This window comes from Sceloporus occidentalis, unplaced genomic scaffold (genome assembly GCF_023333645.1).
Source record: "Sceloporus occidentalis isolate IW3139 unplaced genomic scaffold, rSceOcc1.0.p SCAF_2, whole genome shotgun sequence".
Lineage (NCBI taxonomy): Eukaryota > Metazoa > Chordata > Lepidosauria > Squamata > Phrynosomatidae > Sceloporus > Sceloporus occidentalis.
This window is the reverse complement of record NW_028316982.1, coordinates 33,315,758-33,331,374: the sequence shown is the minus strand read 5'-3', so window position 1 is coordinate 33,331,374 and position 15,617 is coordinate 33,315,758. Positions and strand designations below refer to the sequence as shown.

At 43.3% G+C, this 15,617-nt stretch overlaps 1 protein-coding gene across 2 annotated transcripts in view; it reads left to right on the top strand.

Annotated features, from left to right (window-relative positions):
• The window catches only part of RNF13 (ring finger protein 13), a 102,813-nt gene that overhangs the window by 33,824 nt on the left and 53,372 nt on the right, over positions 1 to 15,617 (top strand). The gene's annotated exons all lie outside the window — the stretch shown is intronic.

Genomic DNA, 15,617 nt, shown 5'->3' with positions numbered 1-15,617 from the left:
GGGACCTTTCTAGTAGCATAATACATATAAAGTACATGGCAATACAGGAAATGATTCAATAAAACAGGCAACAAAAGAACATCAAATAGCAAGTGACAGTTATGCAATGTCAGGGAACGCTTCCCTGGACAGGATGGTCTTCAACTCCGTTTTGAAGCTGATTAAAGAAGTGATGGCTCGTGTTCGCGGGGGAAGAAGGTTCCAGGAGTGAGGGGCAGCGAGTGAAAAGGGGCGAATCCGATTGAGCACCCTTTGCCTTTTCTGAGAAGACTGAAGCAAAAAAGGTGTTGAGTGATTCTGCCTTTTCTCTGCCCCATGTTAGCATTTTGCCATCTTCTCCACACAGTGGCTCCACCATTTCCTCCTTCTTCCTTTTGCTTTGGACATATCCAAAAAAGCCCCTTTTATTGTTCTTAACCTCTCTAGCAAGCCTGAGTTCATTCTGCGCTTTAGCTTTTCTGACTTTATCCCTACACAGGCTTGCTATTTGTTTGAATTCATCTTTGGTGAATTCCCCATTTTTCCATTTCTTATACATGTCCCATTTAAAACTTAGCTGAGTTGAATGTTCCTTAGTCTTCCATCCTGGCTTCTTGAGACATCTCCCATTTTTCTTCCTCATTGGAACTGTTTGAACTCCATCTTGAACTCCCTTCTCTTGTAGTATTGCTGCTGACCATGGGATCACCCCCAGTATTTCTCTAAGTTTATTAAAATCAGCTTTCCTAAAGTCTAGAATGCATGTCTGACTATGCCTGGCTTTTTTCCACTGTATAACAATCTCCAGGAGTGCATGATCACTCCCACCTAAGGATCCTACTACTTGCACTCCATTAACTAGGTCATCCCTGTTGGTTAGGATCAGAACCAAAATAGCTGGCTCCCTTGTTGCCTCTTCCACCTTTTGGACAATGAAACTGTCTCCAAGGCAAGTGAGGAATTTGCTAGACCTTGAAGATTTGGCTGAGTTTGACTTCGAGCAAATATCAGGAGTGTTGAAATCACCCATCACTACTACATCTCTCCTTTCTGAGTGTGTGGTCATCTGTTCTAGAAAGGCATCATCCAATTCCTCCATCTGACCTGGCTGTCTGTAGTAGACTCCCACCATAACATCCTAGTTGTTTCCCTCCCTTTTAATTTTTATCCAGATGCTCTCCATCTGGCTTCCAGGATGTCCTGGATCTCTTCACTGGTGTAAATGTCCCCGACATATAAGGGTATTTCTCCTCCTTTCCTGTTTGGCCTGTTTCTCTTGAAAAGGTTATACCCCTCTATTTCTACATTCCACTCGTGAGACTTATCCCACCAGGTTTCAGTGAGGCCTATCATATCATATTTGTTTTGTTGTGCTAGGAGTTCAAGTTCATCTTGCTTATTTCCCATGCTCTGTGCATTAGTGTAGAGCCATCGAAGACCATGTATCCCTTTGACTTGCTGCCTGTGCAAGTTTTTTTGTCTCCCACTTTTGGGTCCTTGCACTGTTTGCCTTGTTTCCTCTGTGTCAGTTTGACTATTTCCCCAGCCCTTTTGCCTTCCAGAATATTGTCTTCCTCCCCCACATAACTCAGTGTCACGCCCTCCTGATTAAATTTTTGAGACTATTGGCAAAAACATTTTTGCCAACTGGCGTGGGATGCAACCTATCCCTTGCCAGAAGTCCCTCCTCATGGAACCACAGCCCATGGTCCAAGAATCCACACCGCTCTTCGCTGCACCATCTACGGAGCCAGTTATTTACATCCGCTATTTTCTTCTCCCTTCCTGGACCATGACCTTCAACTGGGAGAAGAAATGAGATGACAACCTGTGCATCCATCTCTTTCAACTTCCTACCCAAAGCCTCATAATCCCTTATGATATTCTGAAGGATGTACCTTGCAGTATCATTGGTTCCCACATGAACCAAAAGAAAGGGGTAATGGTCAGTAGGCTTGACAAGTCTTGTCAGCCTCTCCGTCACATCACAGATCTTTGCCCCAGGGAGACAGCACACCTCCCGAGACATCTTGTCAGGCCCACAAACCACTGGTTCAGTGCCTCTCAGCAAAGACCACCACACGCCTCCTCCGAGGCTTAGTAGCAGCTGTTCCCTTTGGTGGAGCTCTCTGGGTCTCCTGCTCTGTCCCTGAAGTCTGTCCCTGCTGCTGTTCCTCATCATCCTTGATAATAGAGAGAGATTCAAATCGATTCTGTAGCTGCAATCTCACAGAATGTTCCTTGGTTTCCCTACTTCTGTGTGTGACATTCCTCCAACTATCTGCTTCTGTTGTATGTCAAGTGACCTCCTCCTCCCCAGCAACTTTCTCTTTGTGTTTGCTGTCCAAGACTGTCCGGTCCGTCCTGGTCAGGAAAACCTCTTGTTCCCTGTGATGCTGAAGTGTAGCTACCTGGGCCTACAGCTGTTGTACTTTCGCTTCTAAGATGGCCACCAACTTGCACTTAATGCAGGTGAAATTCCCTATATCTGTAGGCAAGAAGAGAAACATCCTACAAGTGTTGCAGATGACTGCAGCAGGTCCTTCAGTGTCCATACTAAGAAGTCTTAAGGAGGCACTGAAACAAGACTGTGGGCTTCCATTGCTAAACTTGGCCTTCGTCCCCAAGCTCTGTCACTGAGTTCATGTCACTGGGCCTATAGTTTTGTAGAGAGCTCCTGGCTGCTACCTCCTTCCAGAGGCAAGTCTCTGACTTCCTCTGAGGAAAAGCCCCCACTAGCCCCTTAAGGAAAAAAAAAGGCAAAAAGGGAAAAATTTAAAGAGCCCTCTCCAACAATGTTCTCAGGTCAGCTTCTCTTTTCTCCAAAACCTCCTTGACTGTATAAGAAAATAAAAAGTTGCGCACCTCAGCCAGGCTTCTGTAGAATTAGGGTTCAGACTCCTCCCAGCAGTGACTCCCAGAATGCAATAGATCAAAGTCTAAGTTTAGATCTCACCCCAAGCACATGGAGAAAAAAGCCAGCCCTTTCCTCCTTGAAGGAAATGAACTTGAAATAGTTAATGAAGCTCTTTCTTTACATGTAAACACCTACAGCCATTAAAAAGGAAGCCATGCTTAGTTTAATTTTACATAAGAGCCAACGGCATTCATGCAGCTTCTGTCATTCCAAGTTGGGTAATTTTAACTTAAATTTCTCTATTATAATTCCATTTATCTCTTGCTTTAGTTCTTTTATTTCCATTTGCAAACACAAATGCAATGCAAATGTCTCTAAGTGAAGCCAAGTTATTGTGCGCTGAATTCTAAGCAGTCGCAGCATCTGACAAGATACCCTCCCTTCATTCCAACTGCCTCTACTTTGGACTCTGAGGGAGAGAAGAGCCATCGCTGGCAGTCCCAGCAGCTGGTGAGGCTCCCCCCTCCATTCCAACTGCCACTGTTGTGGAATCTGAGGGAGAGAAGAGCATAAAACAACTCAGCAGAGAGAATGGGAGGACCACAGTGACTATCTTGGTCCAGGGGGAAGAAGAAGCTGCTGGTTCTACTGCTACTTGGACCTTTGCCTTCCAAGTGCCTTCTAAGAAGCAGACCCTCCCTCCAGTCCATCTGGTGCCATCTGGCCATGGAGGGAGAGATGCAGCCCAGCTCCATCGGGCCTGGCCTGAACTGAGAAGCAGAGCCCTCCCTCCAGTCCATCTGGTGCCATCTGGCCATGGAGGGAGAGATGCAGCCCAGCTCCATCGGGCCTGGCCTGAACTGAGAAGCAGAGCCCTCCCTCCAGTCCATCTGCCTTGGTCCAGGCCTCAGAAGGAGAGAAGAACTGCTGGACCTCCCCTTCCCCACCACCATTCCTTTCTCCTTTTAAGTCGTGTCTTTTTAGATTGTAAGCCGGAGGGTTCATGGAAAAAATTGTTTTGTGTATGATCTGCAGGTAGAGCATCCAGTCTTCATACAGGCTCAAATGAAGAGAAGTGGAAAGGCTTCTTAAAAAACCCCAACAAATTAAAAAATATATATTCTCATGAAATATTTATCTGGTTGAATATTTTGTATGAGCCAACTTTTTATCTGAACTTCCATCTAGTATTTGGTGTAGAGACAATTCTTTATGGAATCTGAATATAATGAAGAAAACTATTTTAAAAATAGAATGAAAGTACTATATTTCAGTGATGCTTTTTCCTGTTTTAAGAGGGTTATGTTGTCATATGTAGTTGTTATGTGGTAACAATAATAGGAAATGTACATTATTATGAGCAGCTCCTATATAATTAGCACAGAAATTCCATTCTGTTGTGGCAGGTGACATTCTGTCTGATGTGCTAGACAAGTTTTCTGTTTGCCCCACAAGCAGTCCATCCTAATTGTCTGTTGTTAATGTACACTGATTGGCAACAAGTAGCTTGGTATTATTACAAGGAGGTTATAGTGATATGCTGGCAGACAACACAGTGTTTAGTGTGACAGATAATATCAGGGCTCAGCACATTATGTATTTACTGTAGTACCACTGTTTTCTGGAACAAAATAAGAGCTGAATGTAGAATGGTATAATGGCATTTGTGCAGTCAGGCTAACAGTTGCTTGAAGCTGCTGTCTGCCTGTGTCATCTGCTTTGGAGCTGCAGGGTAGTGTGGATTCCTTTGGACTGCTGTGCTTCCCCGAAAGAGCCCCAGAAAGGGGCTAACACTTGGGTAGTTCTGAACTGTTTAGACCAGGAATGGGCAATTTCTAGGTCCAGGGGCCAATTTCTCCATCATACCCATAGGGGGCAACATCTGCCCACTCTTGCCAAAATTGATTATGGTAGCAAATGTGAACCTTTTTTGTTTTTCTAATATTCTAACAGTGGAATAGGCCATGTGTAGCTTGTGCTCCTTTATTCATTACCTAATAGTGGAAATCATCCATACTACTGTTTTCCTAGAAAGAAGCCATATGTGTCTTCCCTCCAAGCTGTTAGCATTTCCAAGCCTGCTGTTAGTCTCTTTTAAAAAAGCTGATGGTTTTGTTTCAATGTTATTAAAAAAATGTTTTTGTCACTGCCACAGTTGGTATTTTGAGGACATCTGAAAATGCTTAGGGGCTGCAAAAAGGGTGAGAAAGTGTGCAGCCTGTGACCTGCAAATTGCCCAGTCTGTTTTAGTTTATGAAAGGATCTAACTGGCTTGTAAAATTTCCAAGGCCTGTTTTCTATTGGTATTCCCAGCTAGAGTAGACCCATTGAATCAGTGGGTTTACATATATGTTTACTCACCCTTTACACTTGATTCAGATGACTTATTCTAATTAGGACTACCGATAGGATTCAGGCCTAGGTTTTTGATGTCTATTATATAGTGATATCTGCAGTCAAGGAAATTTTACAGCCAAAATTTATAGAGAATTATTTGATGTGGCTAGTTTTGAAATGGAATGCTAAATCTAAAATGTGATGGCTTGTTTTGATCTCACGTTTCATGGAGCTTGTAGTTGTTGGTAGACTGCTTGAAAAAAAAGTCTCTGATGCCAAATAATTTCATGGCCACAGTGTGTTGACTTTGCATCCCACAGTAGCGAATGTAGAACATAATAAAGAAGCTCCTTCTTACAACTCATTTTTATGCCTGCCCACCCTTGCCTTGTCCTCCTTGTCCTCTGTCTAGTTCAAAGTTTTTAGCAGTATCAACATTGAGTAGATGGTGAAGGAGGGATGAAGAAACACAGTGTTTTAGTGTTGTGTTGCAGCTGCATGTCTGCAGTAAACAATGTAATAATGCTTAAACTAGGAAGGAATGAAATTTTAGTCTAAGTGATCCTACTGTAGCTCTGTATGCTTGCCTACAACAAGCAAAGTAAATAGCAGCTACTTTCAGAATTCTTTACTCAGCATGTGTGAACAGTAAAGAAAAAGGAAAGCAGGTAAGTCTTCTTCCCCAACATGTTAAAAAAAGCATAGATCTATAAGTTTGGCCACCAAAATGGAAATCATGAGAAAAATGGAAAGTATTAAAAATAAATAAATTCATGAATGCCTTTTGAAAGAAGCCTTCAAGTGGTCTCTAAATGCCTAGAAATACTTTATTTACACAAGGCTTACCTGACGTAGATATTTAATTTGAGATTTGTATATTGTTAGTTTTGAATAAAAAGAGTGCTGAAACATGTTGAACTGCTTTTCTTTTTTATGCTGCAAGAATCAGTCCCTATTCTTTCTCTGTAATTTGTGCCTCTGGTACCAGATTTTCTGATAAGGAAGTAATGTTGAAGAGCACATCTATTTTGTTGAGGTATATTTGTAGTTGAGAGGCTTTTTTTTACTAATTTTTATTAACTTTCTCTTGCCATACAATCTATTTTTCCTCACTTAATCTACAAACAAAAACAATAAGCAAGCAACAAGCAAAAGACATGGACAACATATCAACTGTCAATAAATAAATCTACAGAGCTGTATAAATAAAGCGTAATAATAATAATAATAATAATAATAATAATAAATAATTCCCCCCCCCCATGTTTTTTCTCAATTTGTTCTTCCATTATTCCTAATAAGAAAAATTCAGGCTTCATTTCAACTTTCTCTCCTATTATTTCACTGATTGTTGACTTAATCGTTTTCCAATATACTTTAGCTAATTTGCAGCCACACCAACAGTGATTAAAATAGTCCAGGTGGTTCACCACATTTCCAGCACTTGTTATCAGTCTTATAAATTCTTGCCAAGTTGAAAGTTTTATGACATTTTATTGGATAAATCCTTTTTAGATTTTGCCTTATCTATCCAGCCTTGCCATTAAAGATGCAAAACTGAAACATCACCATATTTTAGAAATCTAAAGTAACACATGTTATAAGTAGCAGTAGTAGTAAAAAAATAGCAGTTGCAATTGTAGGAAGAAAAGTTGGATATACAATAAGTAAATAAATAAAATTACTATTACCACTACTACTGCTTTTAGTTATTTTTTGCCTGCCATTTTCCCAATTGTAAAACTCAAGGTGGTTTACAAAATTAAAACAAATACAGATAAAACTCGTACCAACAAAAATACACAAAAAATCTTATTGAACTATCAATAAAATAAAAAGCAATTAAAACATATTCGCTAATGGGTGTCGTAATCCTTCAGGTTACATTAGAATAAAAAAAGACTGATCCTAATTCACAAAAACTTTAATGATGAGAATTTCTTTTCCAGAAATTAATTAGTTTTGCCTGGCATTGTCTTTCTGCCTTTTGGGACTAAATGGCATTGGTATATTGACATGCTATTAATTTCTATATTCATGTTTTCTGTAGTCCTTTCATTTTATAAATCAACCCACTTGAGACCTGGAGCAATCTGTAAATAAACTTGAAACAAGTATTTAAGAAATGAACAATACATAGTCTTATGTCAAGACCTTTAGAAGTTTTAGGGTTGGGTCCCCCCCCCCCTTTTTAACTCAAGTAGAGCAGTATTAGAAAGTTCTCTTAGAGAGGCTCTTCCAGCCTGGTCAAAAGCCTCAGGAGTCATTCTTAATGGCACTTTGTTATAGCTGTATTTACTGTATCTGATCCCTTCACCCTGTCTACACATCATTCTTCCTGTCTTTTTCTCATAAATTTTCAGTTCTGAAATCAAATTTTTATTCCCATTGTTGTGAGTTTCTTATACAGGCCTACATAAATGTCATATCATCTCAGTTCCTCCCACTCCATGTTTGGTGGGTCCCACTGCTGGTGATCTGAAATGGGATGCCACCTTCATCAGAGTGGTTTTACACTGACCTTCTTTCCCTCATTGCATTTCCAGTAAAAGACTGAAGGTTATTTCCCCATCTTTCTAGAGTTATAGTACCAAAATGTTATAGTGTTATATAACTTTAGTACCGCGACTATATAAACAAACAAACAAATAGAAACACAAAGTAGAAATAATATGTGAAATAGGGCATATGGATACTGGGGGAGGGCCATACAGGTGAGGATTTGAGTTATTGGCAGGGATTGTGGAAATCTACATTCACACTATGCCTCACCCACATCTGCAAGTACAGAAAATATTGGTTGAAAACAAAAGTATAGATTGGAGCTAGTTTTCACAACCAGCAACAAATCAGACCCCCAAAGCTGGTCTGTTTAGGCAGTGACCTGATGTGGAATGGAAAGAAATGATAGATCCCCTGCCAGTTTCTCTCACACACACCCCACTACTGTTGCCGCCAAATAGCTGTTTGGTAGGTTTAGTCTGATTCCTCAGCAAAAGCCTGTCTCACATGGGAGACTCTACTAGCAGTGCTGCTACTATCTGCAGAGCCTCTTGACTCACAGGAGCACGTAATCCCACCACTGGTGGGCCTCATGGGTGTCTTTTTTCAGAATCAAAAGTGATTTTTTGTCACTTCCTCTTTGAGAAAAATATCTTTCCTAGGCTTAGGATAACCCAGTGCTGGTGAAAAACAAGGTAAAGTTGCCCCCATGTTCCTAGGTGGGCATTTTGAATTTTCAAAATGGGGACACGGTATGATTTTCCTAGGTCTGGCAAGGAGTGTGCATAAGCCCTGGAATTTGGATAGTTGCCCACTCTTGAACTAAACTATGAAATGCAAAGCAGCCCAGTAGGCTATACATTCATCCCTCTGTCATGTGTGGAGAAGTATCTTTGATTATATTCCATAGCAGGTTTCTTTTAAAATTGAGTCATAATTCAGATCTCCTTTATAAACCAGACAACATCAGACATACCCCATCTAGAACTTCCACTGCTGAATGAGAAAAACTGAAGATGCCAGCCACAGATTCTGGCAAAATGTCAGGAATAAACTCTTCTTCTTCGTGGACTCTGCGAATCATACAAATGGGTTTCACTGCGCCTGCGCAGTGCTGTTCAGAAACTTCTGGAATCACTGGGCAAAGTTTACTTTGCAACATATAGAAACTTTTTGGCGGTAACTCCGCCCACCCGTTATAAGGCCCCTGCCTTCCTGCTCTTTCCCCAGTTCCTTTTTTCCGCCGCGTTGGCTGCTGTTGGAACTTCGCATCGCTCATTCAGAATCACTGTTATTTGACTTCTGACCGTTCTTGACCATTCTATCTTGCTGACCTCCCTATTGTACTTCGACCTCGGACCGTCTGACTTCGCGCTTGCATTCTCCTTTGGCTTCGTCGATCGGAAAGATGTCTCCTCCCTTCAAAAAGTGCGACGTGTGCGGTGGCAAACTCCCGGTTCAGGACCTGCATTCGTCATGCTTGCTTTGCTTGGGCAAGGACCACGACATGAAGGCTTGTCAGTTGTGTAGGTCCATGACATCCCAAGCGAGGAAGAATTGGGAGTCCCGCCTGACCTCGGCTATCGCGCAGGGTAAGGTGCATGGTGAGGGTTCCCGTCCGGCTTCCGCCCCTTCTCCAGCAACTGCGCCCTTGGCCTCTAAGTCCCGGGAGAGCCCCGCTAGTGCCGTTTCTGCACCCCGGCGACTGCTGCACCTTCTCATGTGGCCCGCGGCCCAGACAGGCCCAGCATCACCGACAAGCCTTCTCATGTGGCCAGCGGCCCTGACAGGTCCAGTGCCACCGACAAGCCCTCAAAGCGCCCCCACAAGACTTCGGGGACTGAGGGTTCAACAGCTGCAGCCTCCCCGGCTCGAACAGTGTCTCTCTCCGGGTCCGTCTCCGGCGTCGGTACCGGCCGGGATCCTTCTGTCTCGTCACAGAAGTCCAAACCAGCCAAGAAGGCTAAGGAGAAAGGCTAAGGAGAAGGAAGATCGCGCTCCGGCCGCCGGCACATCAAAATCCAGCTCTTCTCCTTCGGCTAAAGACAGGGCTCCCAAGCCTAAGTCCCCCAAGTCCGGAACTCCTGTGATTGTGGACCTGGAGGACAACCCATTCTTCCCTCCGGAGACACCAAGGGCTCCTAAGAGAAAAGCCAAGGCCGCAGAGTCTGCATCGTCGGCTCCGAGGCAAAAGAAACCGTGTGAGGAGTCCTCCAAAGGGGCCTCTACTTCCAAGGGTGTTTCTAAGTCTGCCGACCATCGCTCGGGTTCTAAGCACCGCTCTCCGGACCAACTGGTCCCGACTCCACAGCCTGCGGCTCAGCCCCGGACGGAGGCCCAGGACCAGCCCTCATCAGCGAGAATTGAGGGTGGTTCAGTCCCGAGCCTCTCAGGACTTACCACCGCTCCCTTTGGAGACTCTGGGGATGAAGGCTGGCTGTCGGGAGGACGTCGCTCCCCGACCCCGGTCCCACGTGCATCTGTCCTGCGAGCTTCGGGCGTTGAGCCGGAAGATCCTGAGGTCTTCTATGACTCTGAGGCGGACCGGTACTACATGGAGGTCCCTCGGGATACGGTGCTGCGCAGGTTTGAGGAAAGACGTCATCGCCAGACCCCTAAGGGTAAGGCCTCGGTGCCGGCGCCCAAACCATCAGATGCAGGAACATCAAAGGCTGCAGCAACCCGCCTGGACCCGAGGGCTCGTCCTTCAACAACCCCTCATGACCAGCCCAGGATAGATGATTTGACTATCCAGTCGGACACTGAATCGGACCTGGAGCAGGTACTGTCCCCAGCTTCCCAGTCTGATGATGAGCTCTCGCTTCAGGATTCTCCACAGGACATGCATCATCCAGAGCCAGCTTCCCCCACGGATGACTTGAGGACCTTTAGTGAGCATGTCATCAAGATGTCCAGGGCCCTGGACATTGAGCTGGCTTACCCTGAGGAGACAGCTTGGGACCCGGTAGAGCTCCGAGTGCATGGCCGGATCCCAAACCCACCGTCCATCCCTCTCCTGCCGTCGCTAGAGACCATCATCAAGAGGTCTCGGGAGACTCCTGCTGCCCTGGTTGGGACCTCACGCAAGATAGAGTCACTCAACCGTGTCTCCCCTGCAAGCTGTGCCTGGCTGTCAATACACCCCAAGCAAAACTCTGCTATTGTGGAGGGTGCCCAGATCGCCTCTACCCACAAACAGGCGACCTCTCCTGTAGACCGTGAGGCCCGTAAGATTGATGGACTAGCCAAGAAGGCATACTCTGCAGCCTCACTTGCTGTCAAGGCCATTAACTACACGGCCTGTATGGGTGCATACGGCCAGGCCCTCATGGAGGGTGTCTCTCCCTTGGTTCCGGACATCCCCGACGACACGCAGAGGAAGCTCGTCGAGATTCAGGACGAGACACACTCTATCGGCGGCTGGCTTATCATTGCGTCCCGGAACATGGCCGACTGTGTAGGAAGGGCCATGTTGGCATCGATGGCGCTCCGTCGACACGCCTGGCTGCGCGGCATGGACCTCACCCCAGGAGTCAAGGCGGCCATTGAAGAGATGCCTTTGGACGACTTGGGTCTCTTCAATACGGATACTGATGACCACCTAAACTGCAAATTTAAAATGAAAGCTGCGGCCAAGAAGCACGGCATGTCTTCCTCTGTGTCAAAACCGTTCCGGAAGAAGCAGCACCTGTGGCAGCCTCAAGGTCAGTCCTTTCGACCTTATGGCCACGAGCGCCAATACCAGCACCAGGGTTCCCAACGTTCCAGGTACCCTTCCCAATCGTCCTCCTCTTCTGGCAGGTGAGGCGGCCCTCGGTACCGAAAACCCCGCAGGCAGGACACCGAACAGTCCAAGAAAAGATCCTGAAATGTTCCTGTGCGCTTCGTCCCATCTCCTTTCTTTTTGAACATTCTCCAGCCCTTCTTTAACATCTGGGCTTCCATCACGACGGACTCTTGGGCGCTTGACATCGTCCGTAGGGGTTATGCCCTCGAGTTCCAGGAGCTCCCCCCAACCGGAGCCTTCATGTCCACTCACCCCTCGGACACCCTTCTTGACGAAGTGCGCACCTTGCTAGACAAGGGGGAAATCTCTCCCTTATTGCCCGATCAATGCTCCAGGGTTTTTTTCTCCAGGTACTTTATGGTACCGAAGGCTGATGGGTGCATCAGACCTATCTTGGACTTGAGGGAGTTGAACTTTTTCCTTGAATACCGCCGGTTCCGGATGGTAACCTTGGCTTCTATTCTGCCGCTTCTCCACCAGGGCCTGTGGTTCACGACGGTCGACCTGAAGGACGCCTACTTCCACATCGGAATTGGAGAGTCCCACTGGAGATTCCTCGCCTTCGCCGTCGGCTCTGCCGCTTACCACTACAATGTGCTCCCCTTTGGCCTTGCCACGGCCCCGAGGTGTTATGCCCAAGATTGTAAGGGCAACCTGTTTATCCTGAGAGCGTGTAATGAAAACCTCTCCCTCTGTGGACCTATTCACAGCAAGGCTGAGAAAGACATTGAGACACCAAATTTGGTTTTAAACACCATGCATGTAACATTTATTGAATCACACAAGTAACACAACCATTGATTATCAAGAGCTCTTTCACTCACACATTCATACAATACTCACACACACTTTCCTTCCGCCGAACATTGATCAGTTGTTCTCGAAGGCTGGGGATGACACCGTTGCCGCGGTAGATGCCAACAAAATGGAGATGAAAGTCCAGGGTCTTTATACTTTTTCTTCTCTCTGGCTCTTGGCTGCTGAAGTCTTGCAATATTGCAGCCCATTACTCAACTTCCTCTTTTGGGAGGACAGACAGGTTGTTCAGATCAGTCCATGTTCAAAGCAACTCGTTCTGTTCAAAGTTCTCCATTGTCCTGTCAGTTCCTCATCATGGCGACTCAGGAGATAAGGTTCTTCCCGGTCATGGTTTGTCACACCTGGACGGCACCCCGCTTCAGCTTCCAAGTTTTCAGACTTTCCTCGCCTCGGTTGCCAAATACCTTCGTCACATCAATGCTTTGCGCGGAACCATCTTGTTTGTTCCTTTAGCTATGTTTAAAGCACAATTCCTTGGTTCTTCAGCTCTGGGTTTAAGTCAGAACTCACTCATTCGTCTTACATACACCCCCTCTTGATAATCAATTAATTCAAAATTGATTGTCACAAAGTTATTGCTATAAAAGGTTACATAAGCTGGTTACATAGATTGGTTAAATGTAATAATGAGGTATGTGTGATAATACTATGAGGTATATTGTGTGAAAAGGAAAGAAAGAGAGAAAAGAAAACAATAGCACACCCAATCATGATTCATAATGCAAATTCATAAGGCAAATTCTTCTTCTTTCTTCTTGGGTATCACTGAAACGATACTACATTGACATATGTGAATTAAAATTGGAAAACAACAAGTTATCACACAAATCATACCACCACCATAGCTATTACCATAAGGATTTCCTTTTACCCATACAGCAGATGGCCACAAATCACTTAGCCATCCGAAAAGAGACCAATTCCCTTCTATTCCTTTATCTCCTTCAATATCATTTTACAAAAAAAACCACCTCCTTTTGAAGCTAACAAATAATCTAAGGCTAATCTGTGCTTCATTATCATTTGACTTAATTCTTCAATTTCAAATTGTAACATTCATACTATTTCTCCAATAGCATTTATTGAATTTTCCAGTCCGCAGGCAAGTCACAGTATGCTCTTCCAATTTTCCTGTGCTATCATTCCCAGATATGCTCCCAAAGTGAGGATTCCTGTGAAAGCTCCTTTGACAGCCCTCCCAATTGATGTACCATCTGACAATTGATATCTATGATCATAGTGTCAGAACAATCTGGTCCTAAAACCCCACCACAGGCATCCCGCTTTTGCTTAACTTGGAGATCCTGAGACTTATATACAAGAACTGGAAAAATCAAGTATCCCACCCCTATACATTGATAGCTTCTTGGATGAAAATTGGTAGTCCATTTGTCAAAGAAGGACCATATGTTCAGGTCTCGAGGTTGCCCACCCGAACATATGCTTCCTTGTCCCAACCCAAACATAACACTCCCATTTACACGAAACATTGGGTATTTTGGATACCTCTCATTCAATTCAGTTTGATTTAAGTCTTCTGGCATATAACTTTGATTATAAGTTCTATACAAATAAAATTTATTCATAGGTTCTGGATCCTGAAGGGGCTAAGTCCGATTTGCCCCTTGGAGGTCTTTCCATCTCTTGCTTCCTGTGATTTAATCCTAGAAAAGAAAATATACAACCAAACTAACTTGTTATTCTTCAACTCAATATACTTATATATGGTTTTGGTGGACCCATTTCGATTTCCCATCTTTTTCAATTAAATAATTGGTAGGCCATATATGATCCATTCTGATATATGGCTTCTTCCACTTGGGTCTCAGAGCATGCTCTTTTGGTCCCAAATGGAGGTACAACACTTGAGTTCCAAATGGTATCATTTCTTTTAACTCATTTTTTTTTCATGATCCAAATCTACAGTTTCATTTGTTCTTACTATATTTGAGTTCATACAAATTGCATGTTTTGATTGCAAATAGGGTTTCTAATTTTTTTCATTCTTTTCAGTCTGTTTTAATGCCATCAATTTTATCTGCCACATTGATTCTTTTATTTTATAACCCAAAATTTTATATCCTGACTAAAAATCTGTATGAACCCAACATTTCAATCTTTTTATTTCTACAAATATTTTTCTATAGTTCCCATATAAAGCTACACATCTCAGGTTTATCAACAGCTCAGGTTCAGCACAGCAGCAGCAACAGCAAGTATAACCAGGAGCTGAAAATCAAGAACAGCTGAGGCAAGAAGCAAGCAGAAAGCAAGCAGGACGCATTTTGGAGGACATAGAAACTGAATGATTAAATTGACTGTACTTGAGTAAGACGTTCTAATACAACTATCAAATGGGTTATACAGTATCCAAGAAAAATATCTTTTGCATTTTAAACAAAACCTGTTGAGGCAACAATAGATCAGATGTCCTGGTACCTTCTATATTCTGAAAAGAACATTATAATGAGCAAATATAAAAATACAAAAGAAATAACAAAAAAGTGAAAGTATGTTTTTATATCTTTAAAACCGAATATGGAGCCTCTGCTCCCTTGTCTTGAACTTTATCCCAAACAGAAAATTTTATTTATGTGTTTGTATACCTTTAAATTATACCATCCATATAAATATTTTACAATTTCAAATCCTTTTTTAAGCCATCTCTTTCTCTCTTTTCTATAATTGCTATTACTATATATATATGGAGGGGTATCACATCTTTACCCTCCCCCTCTTGTTCTTTTGACATTAACATCAAAAGAACATTCTACATCAAAAGAACATCTATATAACTGTCTATAGTTCAGCATCTTGTGCCCTCATATCATTATTAATATTTCTCTTTTTTTTTTTTCCCCTCTTGTTTCTGATGCGATTGTCTTATCTTCATATCCTGAACTGAGCAGCAATTTAAAATAGGATTTGTCCTACTCACAACATATATCAAAGGAAAGGGGAACACACACAAACCTATAAACTCACACGCTCACACACTGTAGCCGGCTAACTTCACACACTCACACACACAGTCACACTGTCATTTTCTCAAGGTAAAACATAATACTCTAGAGTCAATTTTTAAACCAAGCCCATGGTTTTTCATATATCAACAACACAAAAGCAATTCCAATAAATAACATAAAACACACACATGTCCATTTTTAAATTCTCTACCACAAACCCACATTTATGACACAATTTGTTAGAAACACACACAGAGACAAAAACCAACAACAGCCTTTTATTCATTATATAAAAACACTTATTAGCTTATACTAAAGACAAAGACAAACAAAGTTCAAATGCGGATTCTGTTTTTATTTTATTCTTCTA